This window comes from Vulpes lagopus, chromosome 21 (assembly GCF_018345385.1).
Source record: "Vulpes lagopus strain Blue_001 chromosome 21, ASM1834538v1, whole genome shotgun sequence".
Classification (NCBI taxonomy): Eukaryota; Metazoa; Chordata; class Mammalia; order Carnivora; family Canidae; genus Vulpes; species Vulpes lagopus.
Genome location: NC_054844.1, coordinates 35,236,906 through 35,243,851, shown reverse-complemented (window position 1 = coordinate 35,243,851; position 6,946 = coordinate 35,236,906).

The following is a 6,946-nucleotide window of genomic DNA, read 5'->3' as shown; positions in this document are numbered from 1 at the left end:
AATTTTTGAGAGTTAGCTTAATTAGCTATGTCAGGCTGAAAATCATTTTATCTTTTAATCATATACATTGAATAATTTTGGTCAAGCGGATTATGTGATAGATATATAGATAATAGTTGATGCTCATAGTTTCAAAAAAGAATGTGTAATAATTAATTCAACAAAACTACATTTAGTTTTACTATGCTCTGTGACAAGGACCATTGCTTTTTCCAAAAATAGATTGTAATTTTCTTTTAGAATTTCTCTTACAGTTATTAGCAAAAATGTTTAAGATCCTCACTGGAGGCCTTGAGGTATTTTAGGTTTTGAATACTCACTACTCAATTGGAAGCAAGTATGCAAATTGGGTAATGGGTTAAAAAACATGTGGTAGGGCATCCTGGGTGGCTCAGGGGTTTAGCACTGCCTTTGGCCCAGGGTGTGACCCTGGAGACCCGGGATTGAGTCCCACATCAGGCTCCCTGCATGGAGCCTGCTTCTCCCTCTGCCTGTGTCTCTGCCTCTCTTTCTCTCTGTATCTCTCATGAATAAATAAATAAAATCTTTTTTAAAAATACGGTAGTAAAATAGATAAAGCGACTTACTTACATGGCTCATAATTGGGTTCTGAAATGTTCACTTTTCCAACTACTTTCCTGCACTTTTAGATAAAATTAGGAAAAAGCAAACAATCGGAAAACAGTGTAGAATTATGCTTCCTTGGGCAGCCCCGGTGGTGCAGCAGTTTAGCCCTGCCTGCAGCCCAGGGCGTGATCCTGGAGACCCTGGATCGAGTCCCACGTCAGCCTTTCTGCATGGAGCCTGCTTCTCCCTCTGCCTGTGTCTCTGCCTCTCACTCTCTCTCTGTGTCTCTATGAATAAATAAATAAAATCTAAAAAAAAAAAAAGGAAGAGTTTTTTAAAAAAAGAATTATGCTTCCTTTATAAGGTGTTTTTCTTTCTTTAGTTTTCTGTAAAAAGTACACACCTTGACATGAAATATATTGTTGGTCTCAGTTTGCTTGTGTGTATATATGAAGTCATGAAGACATTGTGTTTCTGCTAAGAGTTCATTTCAGTTTTTATCAACCTTAATACTTAAGGAATTCTTTCTATATTTGTGTGCAATGTAAAAGGATGGAACTAAAAAAGTCAGTATGCATAAATTTTGTTTCTATAGAACATCTCAAAATAAACCGTGCAGTGCATACTTTTCTCTCTACCCTATTTATGTAACTTGGTTGACTAAGTGTAATTCATCTGAGCTTCATTGACCTCCTTTGGATGCCAAAATAATTATGTCAGCTTTCGACTTCCACCTTATCTTGTTTCATTAAAAAATAAGGAATTCTTTCAAGTTCCTGTCTTATATCCCAAAGTGCAATATCCATTTTTGCTACTTTGCCTCTATAATAAAGATCCCCTATTCATGTTGACCTTCTTCAGCCCATTATCTCTTCCATTCTCTGGTGTATCTTGGGTATTTTATACTTTATCTCAAATTATAAAATCACAGATAAATAAAATGTTACATTTGTAAATAGTTACAGAAGTTATCCAGTTCAACCTTTGCGGTTCATAGGTAAGATAACACACTGAGACCTCAAGATTAAGAGACCTGACATATTTGTTCTTTGATGTGACAACATCCTTGAGCGTCACTCTAAATACTCTGTAGTTTTAGAAAATAGATTATCAAATTTCTCAAAAAATGTGGTAATATATATTGAAATGAAAAAGCCTGGATGAATTTTTGCTTGGTGTCATATTCTCCTGAGTGCAGACATTTACTTGGCTCTTTGTAAACACCACTAGTCTTATATTTAAATCACTCAATCATCATCATGTTAGTCTGATGGGTTTCCAGGCATCTCCCCAGCTAGAACAGAGCTGTATTATTAGCCCCTCCCATCACTTCCAGAGTTTTGTAATTTAAGCTGGAGCTTGGAGAGAGCACTCCTTTCTTCTTTAGACCTTGGAATGATGCCACCTTTTCCCTCATTGGCTTGCTAAAGGTTCCTTGCCTTATTTTCTACTCATATTGGTGGTATTCCACTTTATTTGGCAGTCATTCATGTCATGGAGGTAAATTTTAAGACTGGTTCCTGTGCTCTCTGATTTACCTTTTTAAATTTTCTGGCAAAAATTCTACTAATTAAACGCCACAGTATCTATTTTCAATTTAGCATCTTCTTAAAAGAAAGTAATTTTTGTTTTTCCTAAGTAGACTATATCTTTTCCTTAGCATAGAATTAAAAAAAAAATAGTGGTAATAATTCTCTTGAACTTTTTTTAATCCCTAATAGATTTCTAGAATTTTCATTCACAAAATGAAATGCAAAATATATTCCTTATTAAATACTGTGTCTAGAAGGAAGAATTTTGTTAATATAGATTTAGACCATAAACTATCAAGAACTTGTTTTCAAGAGTATTTGACCAAAAGACCAGTTTTCAGAATCAAGACACATCAGTTTATCCCAATATAAAGACCTCTTAAGCACATACAAATTGTGTCAGTATTTAGAAAAACTTACTTCCTTTTAAAGCAGTCCTTCCAATCATATTTCATTTTCATGGAATATTAACATCTGGATAGAAAGTCAGCTGATGTATTCAGTGAAAATCCAATGTGTCAGAAAATACTTCTATCAAGATATCCTACAATATAGGATTTGTAGGATATCAAATATCCTACAGGTTATGGACTATCACATGCAGTACAATATAAAAGTTCAAGAATTTGCAAATAAGGTGTAAAATAATGATTATATTCATCAGAATTCTAACATTCTCCTGAGTGAATTTAGCACTACATAGTTTAAAAGAAAACTGATAAATCCCTCAAAATCAAGATTTATTAAATTTCCTTTCCTTCCCTCCCTTCTACTTTTCTTTCTTTCTTTCCTTCCTTCCTTCCTTCCTTCCTTCCTTCCTTCCTTCCTTCCTTCCTTCCTTCCTTCCTTCCTTCCTTCCTTTTCTAACTTATGAGCTATCATGTAGTTAGCAATATATTTTAATTAAATACAAATACATTCTTTGGACGAAAATATATATCTATTTCCTTTTTTTCTTTTTTAAAATATTTTATTTATTTATTTATTCATGAGAGACACAGAGAGAGAGAGAGAGAGAGAGAGGCAGAGACACAGGCAGAGGGAGAAACAGGCTCCACACAGGGAGCCCGTGGTGGGACTCGATCCTGGATCTCCAGGATCATACCCTAGACCAAAGGCAGCGCTAAACAGTCGAGCCACTCGGGCTGCCCTTTACTTTTCTTTTTATTATTTTGTAAAGATTTATCAATTTTTTGAGAGAAAGAATGACAGAGTGCCAGCAGGGGGAGGGGAAGTGAGAGAGGGAGAGAATCTCAAGCAGACCTCCCCACCCCCACCCAGCACAGAGCCTGATGTGGGGCTTGACCTCCGGACCTTGAGATCATGACCTGAGCTGAAATAGTCGCTTAACCAACTAAGCCACCCAGGTGCCCCTTTCCTTTTTTATTTTGAAAAGAAAAATTCAATATGTGGTTATGTGACAGAAAATATCTGTGGAAGATATTTATTGTTGTCAGGATTTTCCTGGATTTTAGGCTCATGAGATTCTATAGGTTCTGGTTATTGGATTAAATTGTGTTGGGGGTGGCGTGGGGGGGAACATTAAATATTTACTTCAAAAGATTATTTTAATATTTAATTACCTGAAATTCTCTTAAAGTTGTTCTATGTATATTTTCTCTATGGTAAATTATTTTAGTTAAAAATGTTTCATCTAAAAATAAATGTTTCATATAACATTATACACATACATACACACAGAAAAATGGTACATAGCATTATGATATGAAAATATACATCAAAAGAGTGCAGATATATGAACGTTCACAAACCAAACCTATCTGTGCAACTAGAACCCAGATCAAAAAAACAGAATTTTACCAGCATCTTAAAAGTCCATTCATCTTTATTCCAATCTCTATTCTCTCTACCCCAAGGGTTGGGCACTATCTTGACTTCTATTAGCATTAAATAGTTTTGCCTGCTTTTGTATATTGCATAGAGATTGAATCATGCAGTATGTCCTTTTTTGGGGATGGGGTAGGGGATCTGGGTCTTACTATAAACAATATTTTTATGAGATTAATTTATGTTCTTGCATGTAGTTGTTAAGATTGTACTTTCTCATTCCTTTTAAAATACTATTGTGGGGATCCCTGGGTGGCGCAGCGGTTTGGCGCCTGCCTTTGGCCCAGGGCGCGATCCTGGAGACCCGGGATCGAATCCCACATCGGGCTCCCGGTGCATGGAGCCTGCTTCTCCCTCTGCCTGTGTCTCTGCCTCTCTCTCTCTCTCTCTGTGACTATCATAAATAAATAAAAATTAAAAAAAAAAATACTATTGTGTACATATAGCACAATTCGTTGACCTATTGTACTATTGGTTGGCTCTTGGGTAGTGTTTAGTTTTTCTTGTTTTGTTTTTTTTTTATTTAAAGATTTTATTCACCTATTCATGATAGACACAGAGAGAGAGAGAGAGAGGCAGAGACACAGGCAGAGGGAGAAGCAGGCTCCATGCAGGGAGCCCAATGGGGAACTGCATCCCAGGTCTCCAGGATCACGCGCTGAGCCAGAGGCAGGCGCTAATCCACTGAACCACCCAGGGATCCCCTAGTTTTTGACTATTACAGAAATAGTGCTTCCTTGAACATTCTTGTACCTCTCTTTCTCCAAACTTATGGATGCATTTCTCGTTGGGATATACAGTATTTGTTTATATTCAGCAGTTTCCAAAGTGATTATAGCAATTTGTTTCTCAGACATCCCCACCAGCAGTGTCTGAAAGCTCCAGTTGCACCAAGTCCTTGTCACCATTTGACATTTTATTTTTGTTTTCTTTTCTATCTTTAAATGAATTGATTTTGCCAGTGTGTGGTAGTGTTTCCTTGCATCTTTTATTTGCATTTCCTTCATGACTAATGTTGAGCATATTTTCCTATGTTGGCTATTTTGGTATTTTCCTTTACCACATGTATTTTGAAGTTTTTTGACTATTTTTCTGTTTGGTCATCTGTCATTCAAAGGTGTTCTGGATACAATTTTTTTCTCAGATAAATGTATTGCAAATAATATTCCTCACACTTCCTACTCTCTTAATCGTGTCTTGAGAAGTTCTTAATTTACCATAATTCTGAGATGATTCTTACCTATATATATTTAGAAACTAGTCCTTTGTCATATATATGACTTGCAAAAAATTTCTTCCACATTTTTATTTCTTCTAATAAATAATATCTTTTGATGAACATAAGTTCCGAATCTTACTTCAATCCAGTTTATCATTTTTGGTTGACATGTATTCTTCTAAAGAAAGTTTTGTCTACTCCAAGGTCATAAATATGTTATCCTCTTTTCTTTAAAAGCTCAATTGCTTTATCTTTCACATTTAGATCTGCAGTCCATCCGGAATTGATTTTTAGGTATGTTGTAAGGGAGGCAATCATATTTTAATTATTATTACTTAAGGCATATGTGCTCATTGTAGAGAAACATGGAGAATAGACATTAGCTATGGTCTACCAAGGATAGATACAATCACTGTGGTGCATCTTTCCACACAAAGCTTTTGTTACTATTTATTAATTTCATTACTTTATGGTACTATTATAAAACTTACTATTAATGTTTTTATTCCTCTCAGTTATATAAACTGAGAATAAGTTGTCTAGTTCTTTTTATTGGAAATTTACTCATCACTCATGACAAAAAACAAAACAAGTCACAAAAGTTTGTTCCTAGGACAATATGAATACTTTTTTAATTTTCAGCTTCATATACCATAGGCTAACTTCTCAAGCGGATTTTGAATTTTCCTTCATCTGTGATTAATTTTCCCACCAAAGTCAGTTAAACACATTATTATTACTTAAAGGCCTATAATTTGCTTTCTAATCCTTTCATTTCTGCAGTATCTTCATTCCTTTATTCTACTTTCTTTTTTTAACCAATATTTTAATGATTTGCTGAATTAGATTTTCATTTTTTTAAAGTGACCTAAAACCTGAAGGTTTTAAATTTTCTTGAGTCCTGTTGTATCTCCCATATGTTCAGATATATAGCTTTTAATTATTGTTGATTTTCTAAACCAATTTTTCAATGCATGTTTGCATTTTCTATTTCCCAAGACTTTTAAAAAACTTCCTCAATAACAAACTTTGATTTTTCTGCTTTTGTTATTTTTTTAGTTTTATTAAACTGTGATCAGAGAATGTTACCTAAACTACTTTTACTTTTTGGAATTTATGAATGCTATATACTTATAAAAAAGGTATATTTTCAAGACTGAGCTATTTTATTAATTAAGTTATATAGGTCTTCTATATTCTCATTTATGTTCTTGTCTTTGTACTCTGTCATAAACTGATAGAGGTGAATTAAAAACTCTTATTACTGAACTGTTTTTTCCTGTCTTCTTATAATACTCAGTTTGTGCTACATGAGGTGGTTGCTATGATATATAGTTATATATTTGTAACTGCCACTTATTTATATCTTTTTCATTTTATTCTAAATATTTGCATTCCTTCTGTTATTCAACATTTATATCAGTCTTAGTTCTAAGTTAAAATCATTCAAAGCTCAACATCATTCATTTTGCCACCATTCACCCACTTTGGTTGACTACATTTTGGTCACCAGAAAAATACTCTCTGAGTTCTTGTGTATTTAAAACTGTTTGCCTATAGCATATACTTAAAGGACAGCTTGGCTTGATATGATCCTTGTCTCACATTTTCTTTCCTTGAGTACGTCTATTAAAAATTTTCTTCCATTATCTTCTGATGTTGAATGTTGCAGTGGAGAAATGTGAATATAACCTACTTATTTTATGCCCATAAATAACACTTATTTTGTCTCACTGGGAACAAAAGAAAAACCAAACCAAGACAAACATTTCATTTTAAA